Genomic DNA, 19,161 nt, shown 5'->3' on the forward strand with positions numbered 1-19,161 from the left:
TTCTGGGTGGAAAAAAATAATAATTTCCAGGCATAGAAAACTCATTAGTGGACTAGGGAAGTATCCCAAGGCTCTTTCCAACAGACACAGACAAGATCTGCTCTAGGACAACTAAAGAGAACTGAAGATTTGACATCTGGCAAAACAAACTTTAGACAAGCCCCTGAAAAGTCAAGAAAGAATTAGAGGGAATTCAAGATTTACTCAAGCCTGCAGAAAACCAAAGTTCAATTACATAATTGAAAATATTAAATATGCTACAAATATTAAAACAGTGAAAGGTTAGAGAACAAGCTGCCTGGTTATATAAAAGTGTTTGCTTTAAAGTCTTGTGCTGAACTGATGTCCAACCTCAGAGTCAGAGTCTGAGTTCAACAGCCTCATGCGGACCGGGAGCCCAGCAGCGTATTTGATGTGAACAGAGACTCGATTCACATTTGATGCAATTCAGTGCTTTGTGAGTAGAAATCCATTCACCTACCCTATGAACCAGCTAGTTCTCTCCTAGGTAGAACTATATGGATATTGCTACAGATGTAGATATGGATAGAGATAGAGACAAATTACTGTCTTAGCTCTGGCTGCTACAATAAAATACCACAGACTGGATAGACTGGGTGGTTTGAAAACAGACATTTATTTTTCATAGTTTTGGAGGCTTGGAAGTCCAAGATCAGGGTGCCAGCATGATCAGGTCCCTTTTCCTGGCTTGCAGAAAACTGCCTTCTTGCTGTATCCTCACACGGCAAAGAGGAAGGTCTGGAGTTTCTTCCTCTTCTTTTTCTTTAAGGTTTACCTATTTGTTTTTGAGAGAGAGAGAGAAATTTATTTTTGAGAGAGAAAGAGAGAGAGCACGTACACACACACATGCACATGTGCACACAAGCAAGGGAGGGTCAGAGAGAGAGGGAGACACAGAATCTGAAGCAGGCTCCAGGCTCTGAGCTGTCAGCACGGAGCTCGATGTAGGGCTTGAACCCACGAACCAAACCGTGAGATCATGACCTGATCTCAGTCCAACACTTAACTGACTGAGCCACCCAGGCACCACCCCCCCTTCCTCTTCTTATAGAGACACTAATCTCATCAGGAGGGTCCCACCCTCATGGCCTCACCTTAACCTAATCACCTCAGAAAGGCTCCACCTCCTAATACCATCACATTAGGAGTTAGGACTTCAAAAAATGAATTTGGGGTGATATAATTCTCAATAGAAATGAGGGGGTTAGTCCACCAGAAGACATGTATAAAACTATTTAAAACAGCCTCATTCATAACAGCCCAAACTTGGAAAAGAGTCTGCTGTTCATCAATAGGGAAATGGATAAACAGATTGTGATGTATCCATACAATGGAATAATGAGCAAGACATGAATAAATCACACAGGCATTATGCTGAGTGAAAGAAGCTTGACACTAGAGTGCATACCATTTAATTCAATTTATATGAAGTAAAACACAAGCAAAACTAATCTACAGTAATAGAGATCAAAATAATGGTCGTCTTTGAGAGAGTAGTGACTGAAAGGGACACAAGGGAATTCTTCTGGGCTTCTAGAAATATTCTTTATTTTGTTTTTTGTTTTTTTTTTTTAATTTTTTTTTCAACGTTTATTTATTTTTGGGACAGAGAGAGACAGAGCATGAACGGGCGAGGGGCAGAGAGAGAGTGAGACACAGAATCGGAAACAGGCTCCAGGCTCTGAGCCATCAGCCCAGAGCCCGACGCGGGGCTCGAACTCACGGACCGTGAGATCCTGACCTGGTTGAAGTCGGACGCTTAACCGACTGCGCCACCCAGGCGCCCCTAGAAATATTCTTTATTTTGATCTAGATGGTAGTAATGTGTGTGTGTGTGTGTGTGTGTGTGTGTGTGTGTGTAAAAATACACCTCGTTGTGCACTTAGGGGTGCCTGGGTGGCTCAGTCAGTTAAGTGTCTGACTTCAGCTCAGGTCATGATCTCACAGTTCATGGTTCAAGCCCCGCGCCGGGCTCTGTGCTGACAGCTCAGAGCCTGGAGCCTACTTCAGATTCTGTGTCTCCCTCTCTCTCTCTGCCCCTCCCCTGCTCATGCTCTGTCTCTCTCTGTCTCAAAAATAAATAAAAACATTTAAAAAATTTAAAAAAAAATACACCTCATTGTGCACTTAAATTTAAGATATTATGTCAAAGTTATGCCCCGATTAAAAAAAGAAAAAAACATTTCTATCAGGGAGGACAAGTAGATTGTGGGTGGGCTACCATTATCCCCTCCCTTGTCCATTAATACTGATTGATCACCAGACTCCTTTCCACTGAGCTCAGCTTCAGAATCGTTCTCAACCCAACACTCCAGCCAAGTAGCTTTGAATTGAAAACTGTTAGCGTCTCCTCATGTACACACACAAGTATCTTAATTAAGATATGCTATCATCTTCCACTTGTTGGTCATGCTTTGGGGAAGCCTGGCTTCTACTGACTGACTGCTGGCAACTTCCCTGAATTCCAGGTTCAGTTCCCAGAAGAAAATGGCTTCAGAAGAGCAGACTTGGAAGCTGGAGAACAAGAGCGTGAGAGATACAGGACTGTCCCGGGGCCAGGTGATTAAGTCAGCACCACACATAACAATGGGGCCCAGCAAAGGCTAACATTTGACAGGGGCCCACTTTCTTTCTTTCTTTCTTTCTTTCTTTCTTTTTTAAATATTTATTTTTGAGAGAGAGAGAAACAGAATGTGAGTGCGGGGAGAGGCAGAGAAAGAGGGAAACACAGAATCTGAAGCAGGCTCCAGGCTCTGAGTTGTCAGCACAGAGCCCAATGCGGGGCTTGAACTCACGGACCACGAGATCATGACCTGAACCGAAGTCAGATGCTTGACCGACTGAGCCACCCAGGCGCCCCGATGGGGGCCCACTTTCCACCACATGGAACAAACTGGCTTTCTCTAGTAGCAGGGAACAGAGAGGGAAGAGGAAAGAAGAAAAGTCTGGACCGTAGGAAATGACACCCTCTTGATCTGCACAAGGTCCTCTGGCAGCTGAAAACATAGCCTCTGTGTCATGTCTTATCAGGAATGCTAACTTCCTGTGGGTTCACTCTTCACAGCTTACAAAATCCCCTACATCCTCTATCACACAACCATGTGATCTGGACAGAGTGGGAATACCCACCCCCATTTTAAGTAAGAAAACTGAGGTTCGTCGCTGTTGTGCGACTCACCAACACCCTGTTAACCAAGTAAGAGATCCAGGATTCAAACCCTGGACTGCCTTACTCCTAAGCCCACACTCCTTCTTTGTCTTTTCCTTTCAGTTTTTATTTTTACATCAAAGCTATACATACACATAAATAGTCAAATGATCCTGTAAGATCAGTTACGAAAATGGCAGTCAACCTCCACAACCACCGCCATTTACCTTCCCAAGAGCTACCAACTTGTACCTCCTACAACTGACCATTTTGGAATTTCTCTCCATGACACATGAAAATAAATCCACCAAGTTAAGTCACTGTGGAGCTTCAGCATACTGAGAACGCAAAGAAGTTCCCACAAGCTCCCAGAAGGAATAAAAATAACATCACCTACAAAGAGCTAGGAATTAGTGTTCTCTCGGCAGCAACACTGGAGCACAGAAGGCAGTGGAATTCTGAAGGAAAAGGACTCCCACCTCAGAATTCTATACACAGTCAAACTATCAATCAAATGTGAGAGTAAAGTAAAGACATTTTCATTTACTAAAAGTCTCAAAATATTGACTTCTCATGTACCTTTTTCTCAAGAAGCTCTCAGAGATGCCAACCCCTTTATGACCGAGCCACCATTGTGTTGCTGTTATACCTCTTCTCCTTCCTCTGTCTTTGCAGATCCTGCACCTTCAGTCAATTCAGTAGAATTTTAAGAGAGAGAAAATTGACCTATTCACTCCGTTATCATTACCCAGAAGTTCTCTGCTCTTTTTTTTATTCATTGTTTTTAAGGCAATGGACCCGTTCTTGAAACAAAATCTTACGCAAAAATCCCCATTGGCTCTCTGTTAAGAAAGTCGCTGCTGCTAATTACGGAAAAAAGGAATGGGCAAATTCGAACAACAACGCCATTTTGTACCTATAAATTAATTAATGGATCTAGGTATTGAGTATCAGCTGCTGTTAGCATCACGCCTTACATGAACACAGGCAAAATAACAACACAATACTGTGTGCACCTTTTGATGAAAGAACACACCATCGCCTATGGATTTGAAAGAATCACAACCTGAATGGATCAAGCTTCTGTATCCAACTACCAATTTATTGTAAATACAGATGCTGAACTGCAGGCAGCACCAGTATGCAGTCAGCAACATGCAGACTGGGGAAGGTCTGCTGGTCCAACGCCCCTGGGATCTTAAATGAATAATTAAAAGAGCGGGCAAAAGGGATGGAGGGAGAATCCGTGGATGAAAAGAGACCTTAAAGACATATCAGATAAAAACGTGGGTAAGTACACACCCACGTTCATAGCAGCATCATTCACACTAGCCAAGAGCAAGGGTCCATCCACAGGTGAATGGATAAACAAAATGTGGTGCCCACATACACTGGAATGTAATTCAGCCTTAAAAAGTAAGGAGATCCTGTCACATGCTGCAGCAATGTGGATGAACCCGGAGGACACTAAGGCTAAGTGAAATAAGCCAGTCACAGAAAGACAAATACTGTGTGACTCCACTTATATGAGGTGCCTAGAGCAGTCAAATTTAGAGAGACAGAAAGTGGAATGGAAGTTATCAGGGGTGGGGGTCAACGGAATGGGGAGTTGTTCAATGGGTAAGAGTTTCAGTTTGGCAAAGTGAGAAAGTTCTGGAGATGGATGGTGGTGAGGCACGCACAACCAGTAGGAACATACCTCACACCACTGAAGTATACACTCAAAATGGTTAAGATGCTGAATTTTATGCTGTGTATAAATTGATGTGTACAATGAAAAATTGTACTTTTTTTTTTTACTACAACTAAAAATTTGTTTAATTTTTTTAATGTTTATTTATTTTTGAGAGAGAGAGAGAAACAGAGCCTGAGCGGGGAGGGAGAGAGAGAGACAGAGACATAGAATGCAAAGCAGGCTCCAGGTTCTGAGCTGTCAGCACCAAGCCCAACACAAGGCTCGAACCCATGAGCAGAGAGATCATGACCTGAACCAAAGTCAGACGCTCGACCAACTAAGCCACCCAGGCGCCCTGAAAATTTTTGCTTAATTTTTAAAAGTGGGTAAGACTGAATGGTAGGGTTTAAAAAGGTGCTCTTGGGGCGCCTGGGTGGCGCAGTCGGTTAAGCGTCCGACTTCAGCCAGGTCACGATCTCGCGGTCCGTGAGTTTGAGCCCCGCGTCAGGCTCTGGGCTGATGGCTCAGAGCCTGGAACCTGTTTCTGATTCTGTGTCTCCCTCTCTCTGACCCTCCCCCGTTCATGCTCTGTCTCTCTCTGTCCCAAAAATAAATAAAAACGTTGAAAAAAATAATAATAAAAAAAATAAAATAAAAAGGTGCTCTTGGGTGGTAAAGTTTACTCAGGAATGTGAGGAAGCGATTACCATAAAAGTTGGGATGGGGAGAAGAAGGGAGCTACGCCATTTCTTGACCGGAGTGCTGATTTACCCGAATGGTCACCTGATAGGAATTCATTATGCCATACATTCATCTTCCATGGATTTCTGTATCTGTTTCAAGTATAATTTAAAAGTAAGGGCGGGGGGGTGGGGGGAAGCCTGAGAAGAAAGAAAGCTGCTACAATCCTGTCAACGAGCCTATTCCAGTAAAACAACCACCTCGTTTGAATTAACAGAGGAGAATCTGGAACGAGGCAGCCTGAAGCTGAGCCTACTCGGCTCTTCCTTGGCTCTCCCTCCCCGAATACTTTTGCGAACCCAAGTCTCCTCCCTGCATTTGAACCTCCTACACGCAGCCCGCCTCGACGCCTAGGGACATTCTCAAAGAGCTAAAACAGCTGAGCTCCCCCGGGGGTCACAGGGAAACAGGACTCAGCAGCATGACAACAACCCAGGGTCTCACCCACATGAGTGCAAAAAGTAAGACTCAGATGCCTTTGTTGTCAGCTGTCAAATTTCATTCTCTGGTTCCCAAAATCTCTAATGTGAATTCTGCTAAAAATCTTTGTGCCACCATAATGTGCCGTCACAGGGTCAGGATGGCATAGTTTTCTGTCAGCCCGCAGTGATGAGCGTCCCAGTATGGAGTCCCTGATGCTCACAAAAACACAGCCCCCGGCGTGCACAGGAGGATGCTGTGGGACACTGGTTAAGAATGCAGCTCTTGGGGCGCCTGGGTGGTGCAGTCGGTTAAGCGTCCGACTTCAGCCAGGTCACGATCTCACGGTCCGTGAGTTCGAGCCCCGCGTCAGGCTCTGGGCTGATGGCTCAGAGCCTGGAGCCTGTTTCCGATTCTGTGTCTCCCTCTCTCTCTGCCCCTCCCCCATTCATGCTCTGTCTCTCTCTGTCCCAAAAAATAAATAAACGTTGAAAAAAAAAATTTTTTAAAAAAAAGAATGCAGCTCTTGTTCAGTCTGCCTGGGTTCAGATCTGGGCTCTGCCACCCGACCTCACACAACAGGCTCCTTATGATCTCTGGGCCTCTGGGTTCCCATAGGTAAAGTGGGGGGGGGGGGGGGAGGGGTAACAGTATTTATTCCATTGGGTTGTTATAGGGCCTCAATAAGCTGAAATATGTCAGGTCTTGAAAAAGAGTCTCGCTCAGGGTAAGTAATCAGTGCTTATCCTTATTTCCCTTACGGACACAGCCCCAGGCTCACAATGGCCAGAGAGGAAAACCAAGGAGGAGGGGAATCCATCAATCTACCCATCTTTCCTGCGTCCTGGGGAGGGGAGAGCTTGAGAAGTCTTGTAGCTTCCAGACCTATTCCTCCAACTGCCTGGGCGAGTTCATACCTCAAACTCAACACGACTGCAAACCCAGTTCATGAGCTCCCCTGCCGCCCTCCTCTCCCTATTCCCCTCTCCCTATTCCTCTCTCAGCATTTCCCACTCCTGCCTGAGAGCTGGAGATGACCATGCCCACTTGACAGCTGAGGAAGCTGAGACCCAGAGGTAGAGAAGAACTTGCTCTGTCACAGACTGAGTGCCGGTAGACTGGGAACCAAAGCCAGGTCATTGGCTCTCTTCTGGCTACACCAGCAGAAGGGATGGGTTTGATACCATGTTCATCAGCACTCTCCATTACAAGTACAAGGGGTGTGAGCCAGGCCAGCCCAAGCCTAAGAGGCGTGTATCTGCTCCATTCCCAGCTGCAGACACGGCAAAGGGATGGCTGGGTCTCTCGCTCGTCTTTGCTTCTCTCTGACACCATGCCTTCAGACCAGCTCCCTACTAGGCTGGAATCACAGCCACCAGCAGCCTTGGTCTCACATCCTAACAGGCAAGGGCCAGAAAGAGCAAGGGTCTCACTTTCCCCAGGTTGACTTGTATCAGCCATACTTGGGCCCCATGCCCACTCCTTGGCATTGTAAGTCTGGATCCTGAGTGCCACCTTCAGGCTCTGTGGCTTGGCCGCTCCAACCTCTCTATCCTGAAATGAGGAGAATAACAGTAGCCGCTTCACTGGGCTGCGGCGAGGATCATTCATCTCATTCATCCGTCCAACCAACACTTAGCGCAAACCAACTACGCGGCAGGTGGCACGGTAGGTGCTGGAGCCACAGCAAAGGATGAGACCCAGTCCCTGCCCTCATGGAGTTTACAGTCTAGCAGGAAAGACAGATATTAACTGTATAGACTTATGAATGAATACCTCTGTTGCACTTCTGGTAAGTGCTCTAAAGGAGAAGTACAGAGCATGATGGGAGAGAAAGAAAGGAACCTAGCTCAGGCTGAATGAGTAGCATTAAAAAGCCTGACTCAGGGCATGGAGTAAGCATTCAATCTACAGTAGCTATTATATAGGTTTTCTCCTGGCATCTTCCCAGTCATCTCTCAACCAACTTACCTTAAGAAGAGCTAGGTGACCTGGCGGCCCCGCCCTCCAACTCTGCAACCAATTACAAGGCTCCTAAGGGATGGAGAGAAAGTGTGACGCATGTGTTGGGACAGCTCAAGTGCAGCAGGTCCCCGGGCAGCCTGTTCCTGGTGGATGGCACACACCCAACTCTCGCCATCCCTGCCTAGCCAGAGCAGCAGCCCCTTCCTGGCTCCGGCTGAGGCTCCAGGGGCTTCTCAGGCTCCAGGGTCTCCCAGCTCCTTCCGCTGGCTCCGCGGCAAAGCCTAAATGAAGAAGTGCTGGAGAGAGATTTACTGCATAACAAGCCAATTTTCCATTCACCATTGCCAGGCTCTGCTGCTGTCCCCACAGCTCCTGGCCGTAGGGACGAGGGCCCTGCCCCTGTCTCTGCCCCAAGCCCCTGGGCTGTGTAATCATGTCCTGGTGACTGCCTCTGGAGGGACCATTTGCAAAACTCTCTTTGTGATCAAAGGATGTGTCTGTAGAACGCACTCAGTCCCCACCAGGCCCCTCCGGGGTTCCATTACCATCTCTCTTATACAGACACACTGGTTTGTTTTTTTTTCTTTTCTTTTCAGGGAAGAAGGGCTAAGGGCCACTGTGTTAGATTAATTGCCACAAATGCTGACTCCATTCCTACATCCCACCACCATCACCACGACCCCAGCTCAAACCAGCAAGACCCTAATCAGGACTGTGGTGTCAGCCCATCTTGGGGTCTCCCGGCCCCCACTTCTCCCTTTACCACCGCAGAGACAGCCAAAGGGGCTGCCTGGCACACACATCACTTCTCCATTTTGCCACTTTCCATGGTTCTCTGGATCTGAACAATCTGAACCAGTCCACTTAATGTGGCCAACAAGGCCCCCCGTGATCTGGCCCCTCCTAACATTTCCAACTGTGTATTCTCAGGAAACCAAGCATCTCGTGCAGGGTTTTCCCAGAACATCATACACTTTCCTCATCCAAGAGTTTTCTAACACATGTCCTTCTCTTGTATTAATTTGTTCATTAAATAATGAATGCCTACTATGTGCCAACCTCTGTGTTGGCTCTGGGATGCCAACAGTGAGTCACACAGACACAGTCCCTGCCCTTGGGGAGTCCATGGTCTCCTATGAGAGGCAGACATCAATGAAAAACAAAGAATCGCCAGATTTTATAATTACCGAAAGTAGTGAGAGCTGTAAAGAAACCACGTAGGATTCTGGGAGCCCAAGAAGACTTCCGTGAGATGACGCCCAACCTGCCATCAGATGAAGAGTAGTGCATCTGGGTGGGAGTGTGGGGGTGGGAGAATTCCGGACGAAGCCCTGAGGCCAGAGGGCATCTGCAAGCTCTGGGATCTGAAAGCCTGGGTGGCAGTGGGCAGAGAATATGGAGATGGGCTGGAGGAGGAAGTGAGAACAGCCAGCAGATCATGTTAGAAGACTGTCCTTGACCCAGAGGACCTGGAGGGGCGTTTGAGCTAATCAATGGACTCAAACAGAGCATGAGCCTCTGGACTGGGAGGAGGTAAGAATGGTAACAGGGAAGTCTGGTGAGATATGATGGGGACTGGACTGACATCACCACAGTTGAAATGCTGGGCCAAAGAGGACTTTATTTTTTCTAACTTTGTACTATGTACACAGATTTTCTACTGTGTATGTGTAAGGGGGTCACCATCCCTAGCCCCCTGACGTTGTTCAAGGGTCAACTGTTCTCAGAGGTACCCCAAAGTTGCAGATATAGTTCTTCTGCTCCCACTTTGTAGCAGCAACCCAACTTCCCTTTGGTTCAGAGACACAAGGGGCTCAACATGGCCGGATGGCAGTCTCAGTTCAATGGACTCATTGTTTCCCGATGGAAGCATACCTCCATCAGAACGAATGCCTTCAAACCAGCTAACCTCAAAGTTTCTGCAGGTAAGTTAGAGGAGTGACTTGCCTCAAGGTAACTGAACCAACTTAACTGACCTTAACCAAAGGTAAGGTAGAGGACTGAGAAGGTTGATTACTATGGGAGACAGTCACAGATCTAAAGCTCACAGTGCATCCTGTAAGACAGAACTCAACCTTCCAGGACAACTGGTACCATAACCAAGCCTTCAGGAGGCCATCCCATGTCCCATCAGGTCAACTGCTTCCGGGTTATAGGGCATGTGGTAAGACTAGTGAATTCCCACCAGCACAAATCTGTTGCTGCTCTTATACTGCTCTGAAATGAGATCCCCAATCAGAAGCAATATTTTGTAGAATACCACGACAGTGAATGAGGTATTCTGTGAGCACACAGATGGTTGGGCTGGCAGAAGTATTTCAGGAAAGGGTGGCAAATCCTCATCCAGAATAAGTGTCTATTCCAATGATGACCAAATCGATGCTCTCCATGATGGAAGGGGTCCAATGTAATCAATCTACCACCAGATGGCTGCCCGACTGCTCCCCCCACATTCAGGAATGGTAAGCTTCTAAAGTGTCTGGAGGGCATTTCTTTCCTTCTTTTCCTCACTCACACAGTAATTTTCTGAGTCTCCCCCTGCACTGCTATGCTCATCCTGTAAGTGGCACAGCAGGAGGGAGCTAGGCTCTTGGCCATGGTGTCAGGCTCAAGGTTTTTATACACAGAGACATGACAAACAAGATGGCTGTAACTGCCACCACTTCTCAAATAGAATGATGTGGCACAAAGAGCACTGGACAAGGAGTCAGAGCACCTGACTTCTAGTTCTAGACCAGCCATCAGCACTCCTGTGATGTAATGGAGGCACACTGCCTCTCTGGCCTTAGTTCCTCATTCCTAAAACAGAATGAAAGCCCCAGGATAGTAGGTACCTGTGGTACCAAGGGTGGTGTGGTCAGATTGGTTCCCTTTGGGTGCAGGCAACAAGGGAGTCAGTTGTTTATTGAGATTTTTTTTAATGTTTATTTATTTTTGAGAGACAGAGCACAAGCAGGGGAGGGGCAGAGAGAGAGGGAGACACAGAATCTGAAGCAGGCTCCAGGCTCTGAGCTGTTGGCACAGAATCTGATGCGGGGCTCGAACCCATAAACCCTGAGATCATGACCTGAGCCGAAGTTGGACACTTAACTGACTGAGCGACCCAGGCACCCCTATGGAGATTTTTTTTTTAATAATGAACTAGTAGTTGGTCTGCTTTTTATTATGACCATATACCTGCAATTCTAAAAAGTATCAGTGAAAGAATATTCCTCACCCAAAAAAAGCCTTTTGTTTGCCTAAGCCCTAAACAATTGCTACCATTACTATTAAAATTTAGTAATATATTTGTAAGCTATAAATAAGCACATTTTTACCACCTATCTTTTGATAAACGTGGCATTTTACATGGTTGTCAACTTGAACAATCCCAATTATACAATTGGCCACAGACACACACAGATCCAGCTACCTGTGTTTATTTCTAGGGTAAGTTTATAATGGTTGTCAATGTTTCAAGCTCACTTCTGACTAAAATTAAAACAAATAAATTAAAGAAAGGGAGATTTAATTCAGGTCGCCACCCACCCAGCCTCTCATGGCTGATGCATTAACTGGGTGAAAGGTCACCTGCGCCATCTAATGGTAGAGGTGGTGATTACAGGCACATGTACTTACTACGAAAAAAAGAACGTAAAATGAATTGCATGTTGCAATAATATTGAGGGAGTGGGGAACAAACAAGAAATTTAATTAGTCAACCCTAGGGCTGACTGCATCACAGGTTTGCCTAGGTAACAATGGGCAAGTCTCTTCACTTCTCAGGGCCTCCGTTTCCTCATTCTTTTTTTTTTTTTTTTTAATGTTTGTTTATTTTTGAGAGAGAGAGAGAAAGAGAGAGCAGGGAGGGGTGGAAAGAGACAGAGTCACAGAATCTGAAGCAGGCTCCAGGCTCTGAGCTGTCAGCACAGAACCTGACGCGGGGCTTGAACTCACGAGCGGTGAGATCATGACCTGAGCTGAAGCCAGGCACTCAACCAACTGAGCCACCCAGGTGCCCCTCCTCATTCTTAAAACAGATTGATGATACCTACATCACGGACTGTAATGATTAAATGTGATACGGCATATAAAATTCCTGAGAGGCAGTGGGTGCTCAGATGTTGGTTTCCTTCCTTTCAGAGCTAATCAAAAGGGGAGAAAAACTAGAGTCGGTAGTCTCCCTAGGCACTGTCAGAAGGTCTGGATTTACTTCCCTTTTCCTACATCATTGCTAAGCTGCGGGTGCTGGGGCTGGGTATTAGCTCCCTGACTTCGAGGAAGCAGCCCCAGCTGCAGCCCTCCTGGGCATCCCACTTGGCACTGTGTGCCCACCCCAGCACCGGCTCACTCCACCCTCTGCCAGGTAAGGCTGAATCTGCCTCTGCCTCTGCCTAGGTGTCACCGCCCATATACATGCTCCTCCCCTTCCTGCAGGTTGCTGACCCCCTGCCCCTCCAGCCCCATATTCCACACCCACGACTGGTCACAAACTCTCCACCCACTGCCATCTCTACATCAGTGGTTCCCGGTGTGGCCTCTGGACCAACAATATTAGCACCACCTGGCACCCTGTTAGAACTGCAACTTCCTGGGCAACTGACTCAAACTCCAGGGGGTAGAGGGGCACCTGGGCGGCTCAGTCAGTTAAGTGTTCGACTTCAGCTCAGGTCATGATCTCACTACTCCTGAGTTCGAGCCCCATGTGGGGCTCTGTGCTGACCGCTCAGAGCCTGGAGCCTGCGTTGGATTCTGTGTCTCCCTCTCTCTCTGCCCCTCCCCCACTCATTCTCTCTCTCTCTCTCTCTCTCTCTCTCTCTCTCTCTCACTCTCTCACTCTCAAAAATAAACATTAAAAAAATTTTTTTTATTTGAACAGTTCACCCAAAGTACCACCTAAAAGTTATTTCGGGGAAACAATGCCTTTTTTTTTTTAACTTTTTTTTTTTTTAACGTTTATTTATTTTTGGGACAGAGAGAGACAGAGCATGAACGGGGGAGGGGCAGAGAGAGAGGGAGACACAGAATCGGAAACAGGCTCCAGGCTCTGAGCCATCAGTCCAGAGCCTGACGCGGGGCTCGAACTCACGGACCGCGAGATCGTGACCTGGCTGAAGTCGGACGCCTAACCGACTGCGCCACCCAGGCGCCCCTCGGGGAAACAATGCCTTAAGTGTAGTCTGGCTCTCTCAGAATACACTCCACCCACCCTGCCCATCCCCCCAGAGCTTCCATGTCCCCTTTGCCTCTCATCTAAATTCCACACTTTTGTCAGTAATACCTTCCTGGACCATTCAGCAACCCCCTTCATCAGCCCCACCCGTGAGGCTGATATCCCTGAGAACTCCCCATGAAACATCACTAGTTCGGGAAATATATATGGAATGACTCAACTCTGGGCCCCCAAGATGTCCACCCCTGCTCCACAGCATCCAGGCTCCCCAACATTACATACTCTGCCTAAGCATTACCTCCAGGAAGTGTCCCTAGGCCTCCCCTTCCCCCATCTTTCCACCTTCTCTCTGCATCTTTCCACCTTCTCCCTATCCTCTCGGCCGACTTTCCACCCTTACCAAGACCAAGAGCCAAACACTTAAATAATTAGTACCTAGTTAAAAATCAATTTCCTTCATGCCCCTCAAAATACGCACACACATTCTATTGAAGCATAACATACATAGAGGAAAGTACAAATATGGTTAAGTGTACAGCTCAGTGAATCTTTGCAAACGAACACGCCCGCATAACCAGCATCTCAGAACTTCCTCACGCCCCCTTCCGGTCCGTTAGCACCCCATGGCCACCCTCAGCCCAGAGTAACCATTCTCCTATTTTCTAATAGCATGCATTCATTTTGCCCATCTTTATACTTACATAAATTAAATCATACAGCATGTTCTCAGCCATATTGTTACATGTAATTGCAAATCCTCCGTCCTCATTGCTGTGTAGTATTCCACCATATGAATATTCCACGTGTTAGTTTCTCATTCTTGCTGTAACAAATTGCCACAAATTCAGAGGCTTAAAACAGCACAAATCCATGATCTTACAGTTCTGGAGGTCAGAGGTCAGAAATGGGTCTCCTGAGCCAAAATCCAGGTGTCAGCAGGACTGCCTTCCTTCCCAAAGGCTCTAGGTTAAGAAAGAGTGTTTCCTCACCTTCTCGGCTTCCAGCAGCCGCCCGCATTCCTGGGCTCACGGCTCCTTCCGTCTCCAAAGCCAGTATAGACTGGTGGAGTCTTTCTCATACCACTGTCTCTGGCCCTTCTGTCCCCCTCTTCCTCATTTAAGGAAATTTGTGATACATTTGACCCACCCTGATAATCCAGGATAATCTCTTTAATGTCAGCTGGTTCACCTGTTAATCCCATTTCCTGCCTAATCCCCCTTTGCTATGTAATGCAACATATTCACAGGATGTGAACATGTGGGAGGCAGAACCCACCACGTGGGTATCCATTCGAGTACTCTCGGGCATCTGGAGAGCTCCAGGCCAAGCCTGTTGGTGAGCATATTTCTGTTGGGTATAAACATATCAGCGGAACAGCCTGGGTATAGGCTAGACCTTCCGCTAGTTAGTTGATCCTGCCAGCTTTCTCCAAAGTGATGAACCAACGTAACACTCCCGCCAGCCACGTGTGAATGCCAGTTGTGCTCAATGGTGCAACACTTGGCATTTTCCATGGCTCTTGCTGACACCGGGGACTCCCTTGCCACTCTGCCTTTCTCCGTGTCTGCGGGTCCAGCAACGTTTCACCCTGACCATCCGTTCATTTCCATTTCTGTTCCCAGGATGCAAAACCTTGTTGCAGAAAATGGCCATTTTCAGAGCATTTTCTGACCCAAACCTCAAATGTGTGTGGGTATTTTGGGGCACTTATGGCCATTCAGCGAAACCCCGCTACTTACAGAATCTTAGGATGACAACAACTGCAGGGGCCACATACGTTCCATTTTCCCACTCAGAGCAATTATGTCACATGACCGTGGTCTCTCAAGTTGCCATGCCTTAGGCTGGTTCCTGCACCAAAATCCCTTTCCACAGGCTACTTCTCACCATCCCTCATGACATGTGCCCTCCAGACAAGCTTCCCCAGATCTCCCAGTCGGATTCTATGCCGCTCCCCTCTGTTTCCACAGCATTCAGCTACCTACCTACCACCTACCACATCATATTAGAACCCACCATCTCTCCCACTGCACTGTGCCCCTGGGGCCGAGCCAAGACGACTGGACACAGCTCTTGCCCTGTGTCTATCCCTCAAGGTCAGAAACTCAAACTCACTTGTGTTCGTTAGTGATAGGCACCACCACTACCAGCACATTTTTATCCAGGAAGGAACAGAACAGCTTCTCCAATGGATAATCATTCCATTATTGGACAGATACATTTACTAAGTACATTTACTAAGAGCTTCCTATGTTCCAGGTACTGTTCTAGTATTGCAGAAACACAAAATAAGGAACAGCTCCTGCCTTCAAGAACTCTGGTTTCCACAAGCCAGATTCACTCTTTCCTGCCATTGGTCTCAGAAACAGTAACAAGGGTCCTCTCTCCTCCACATGGGAACACTCAGATATTTCAAGTCAGCCAGGCAGGGAAAGGAGGCTTACGTAGTCAATACCCCAACTGCAAACTAGGCAACAGAATTAGTGACAAAAAGGAATTTCCAGTGATAGAAATGAGATGGTAGCCTGGGGCAGGCACATGGGGATTGACCGTACAGTGGCATGAGAGAACTCTCTGGAATGATGGAAATATCGTACATCTTAATTGGGGTGGTGGTTACAGGGATGTATGCATCTTATCCAACTGTATGCTTAGAGTTGCTTTAAAAGGAAAGATGAAGGTGCCTGGGTGGCTCAGATGATTGAGTGCCCAACTCTTGATTTCAGCTCAGGTCGTGACCCCAGGGTCCTGAGATCGAGCTCCCCATGGGGCTCTTTGCTGAGCATGGAGCCTGCTTGAGATTCTCTCTCTCTCTCCCTCTGCCCCTCTCCCCGACTCATACTCTCTAAAAAATTAAATAATTTTTAAAAATAAAAGGAAAGATGAATTCAATTCTATACACTGGCACTCACTGCCACTCACTGGATGTATCACCTCAGGCCTAAGTCACTATTTTTCCAAATCTCCATTTCTATCTGTAAAACATCATTTGCGAGCTAGTTTGATGACTTTCAGGCTCCTTATTTATATAAATTCTTACTGTAAATCAGAGACAAAGGAGCTAGCTCCCTGGCTCAAGTGGGCATGGGGAATCTGGTGGTATGCTTCCAACCCCTTCCCCTCCTCACAATGGCCCTGAGAGGGCGCCATTGTCCCTAAGTCCCAAATAGCTCTGCCAGGCGCCGATTCTGTCTCTGCAAAGGATTTGCCTGAGACTAAATATATCCCCTTTTCCTCCATACCAGATGGTTTCTAGATTGCTCTGGAAAGAGTAGGCTTTTGTGCTTCCATGGAAGAGGGAAGCAGTGACAAAAAAGACGGCCATGCCTCTCCTCTCCATTCTCCTCCTCTTCCTGGTTCATTGCACACAATTCCCACAGCAAGCGTTCAAGAAGTGGCTGCAGTACAAGACCTCTCATTAATGGTCAATTCCAGTTACATTAAAGTACTTAATAAAGCCTGGATTACTGGGTGATTAGGTTTCCAGTAAATCCCAGTGGCTTTTCATCTGGGCCGGCAGAAGGCCCTGGCCCCAGGCCTGTAAGCTGAACAGAAAAATTAATGGGTGTTTTATGCCCAAGACAGTTGGTCATGAGGAAGGAGGTTACATTTTTAACGTTTTCTTTCCTGCTCTGACCAGCACAACTTCCTCTTCCTTTGCTTTTAGAGAATTCATCACTAGTTCCCTGCATTTGGGAAGATGAAGACCCTTAACACCCACAAATTTCAGTTTCTACACTTTACAGCTACATTTTTACCCATATAGAAACTATAGGACACACACACACACACACCTTATTATGAATTCATTAACTTAAAAAAGATCTTGATGGATCACAACACGGACAAGCACTGAAGGGCAGCATCGCCTCTGGGAGAAGCAGGCCGTGCTCGGTGCACACCCTGACTTGAAGTCCCCTTGTAGCAAATCCCAGCAGCCCCCAGGGCTGTGCACACCAGGAGCAGAGGCATTCCCATGGCCAGCCATAGCAGGCAGGAGCCAATCCCAGAGAAGCCGGCGGCTAAACCTTTTACCACCTTTCCTGTGACCTTCCCTCCCCTCTCCAGGGTGGTCTCATGACTAAAGGAAAAGAGAAGATGTGGCCACAGATGCCACTGGAGTTGAGGAGTATGTTCTGGGAAAGAAAGGACAGTTTAGGATTAGAGCCCCAGAGGCTCTGGAACACAGCAGTATAACATGAGCCATTTACGTAAATTAACATTTTCCAGTGACCATGTTAATTAAAAAGGTAAAAAAAAGAAACAAGTAAAATTCATGTTAGTGGTATAATTTATTAGCCCAGTATATCCAAAATATCATTTCAACATGTAATTCTTATAAAAATGGAGACATTTTCACATGCTGTTTTCCTTACTAAGGCTTTGAATTCTGGGGTGTATTTCACACGGAGAGCACATCGCAGTTCAGACTGCCATATTTCAGGTTCTCGATATCCTTTTAAGATGAGGGGCTACCATATCCAACAGTGCCTGTGAGAGAGCAAAGAAATGAGCAGTTCCCAGCAGCCAGGGGAAGGGGGTGGTTATGGTGGACACCCCCCTCCTGCATCCGAATGCCATTCCTGACAGGCACGCCTCCTGTCTCCCAGAGCCAGCACTGAGAAGCTCAGGAGAACGTCCTACGCAGACCCAGGGCCCCGCCAGGAGATGCGCAGCAGTGTCACACAGAGGATGCCGAGTGGAGCTCGTGGGCCAAATCCAGGCTGTGGAGGAGTTGTATTTGGCTCCTATGCCATTTTTCAATCTCTTGAAGCAGTTGTTTTCACAACCTTGTATTTCCCTCCTGGCTCTTTTAGACACTGGGTATGTAACTCCTGTATGAGACCACAGTTCTTGAAGTCAGGCAGCCTTGCATGCTAATCCTGACTCTACTGCTTTTTGGCTGACATTGGATACATTAAACCCTTCCTATGTCTCCTATTATAAAATTGGAGAGAACAATACTTTACAGACATGTGTGACTTTAGTGAGATAAGGCATTCATTGGCTAGCACGAGGCTTCGTACATTGTAAGTACCTGATAAATGGTGGCATTAGTGTTTCATTCACAGGAGGCTTGAACTCCTTAGAGCCCCTACGAGTCTTATTTCAATATGGGAAATTGGGAAGTTCATGGACAGGAGCAGCTCTTAAAAGCAACCTCTACTTGCCTACACCAATGTTGACGAACGGCTTCTGCACTAACAACCTTTAGACAGTCTGTTTCTTTTCTCTGTGGTTCAACTGAATTAAGCAGCCCTCAGTACCAAGGCACCACAAATTTTAAAAGGCTTATTTCTGGGAACGAAAGCGGAAGCTAGCAATGACACCAGTGGCTCCTCCTGCTAACCTCCATCCTGGTTCCAAGGTAGAAGACTTGGGGTCTGGGCACCAGATGCTGCTGATAAAAGATACGAATGATCGGGGTGCCTGGGTGGCTCAGTCGGTTGAGCATCTGACTTTGGCTCAGGTCATGATCTTACAGTTTGTGGGTTCAAGCCCCACGTCAGGCTCTGTGCTGACAGTTCAGAGCCTGGAGCCTGCTTTGGATTCTGTGTCTCCCTCTCTCCCCCTCCCCTGCTCACTCTCTGTCTCTCTAAAATGAATAAACGTTTAAAAAAAAAAAAAAAGATATTAATGATCAAGTTGGAACAAATCTTGGCCATTGCTCCACCCCAATTTTTGTTTTTGCTTTTCATGGAGAAATTAAGTGGCTGGGACTTAAAAACATCTAAACAATGATGAACTCCACACCACAACCCTCTAGCCTGGGGTTCAGGCTCCTTACCATCCCCACCGCCATATGCCTTTACTTATTTTTCATTTTTTAATTTTTTGAGACAGTGAGAGCAAGGGAGGGGCATAGAGAGAGGGGTACAGAGGATCCCAAGCAGGCTCTGCGCTGACAGCCACGAGCCCGTTGCAGGGCTTAAACTCACAAACTGTGAGATCATGGCCTGAGCCGAAGTCGGACGCTCAAACAACTGAACCACCCAGGCACCCCCACCGTATGCTTTTAATTCAGAGATGTAGGTAGGA

The 19,161-nt window shown here is 47.0% G+C and overlaps 1 long non-coding RNA gene and 1 other non-coding gene across 2 annotated transcripts; one reads left to right on the top strand and one right to left on the bottom strand.

Moving 5' to 3' along the window:
• Positions 1-11,330: 11,330 nt before the first annotated feature.
• On the bottom strand, positions 11,331-15,194 carry LOC147576098 (uncharacterized). Its single transcript, XR_015241763.1, has 3 exons — positions 14,112-15,194; positions 13,824-13,945; positions 11,331-12,094 (listed from the first exon to the last, which is right to left on the bottom strand). It is a non-coding gene; the product is annotated as an uncharacterized LOC147576098 (long non-coding RNA).
• Positions 15,195-18,550: 3,356 nt separating this feature from the next.
• TRNAQ-UUG (transfer RNA glutamine (anticodon UUG)) lies at positions 18,551-18,635 on the top strand. The gene has a single exon. It is a non-coding gene; the product is annotated as a tRNA-Gln (tRNA).
• Positions 18,636-19,161: the final 526 nt, after the last annotated feature.

The sequence above is a fragment of the Puma concolor genome, chromosome D2 (genome assembly GCF_028749965.1).
Source record: "Puma concolor isolate L17-30 chromosome D2, mPumCon1.1.hap2, whole genome shotgun sequence".
NCBI lineage: Eukaryota > Metazoa > Chordata > Mammalia > Carnivora > Felidae > Puma > Puma concolor.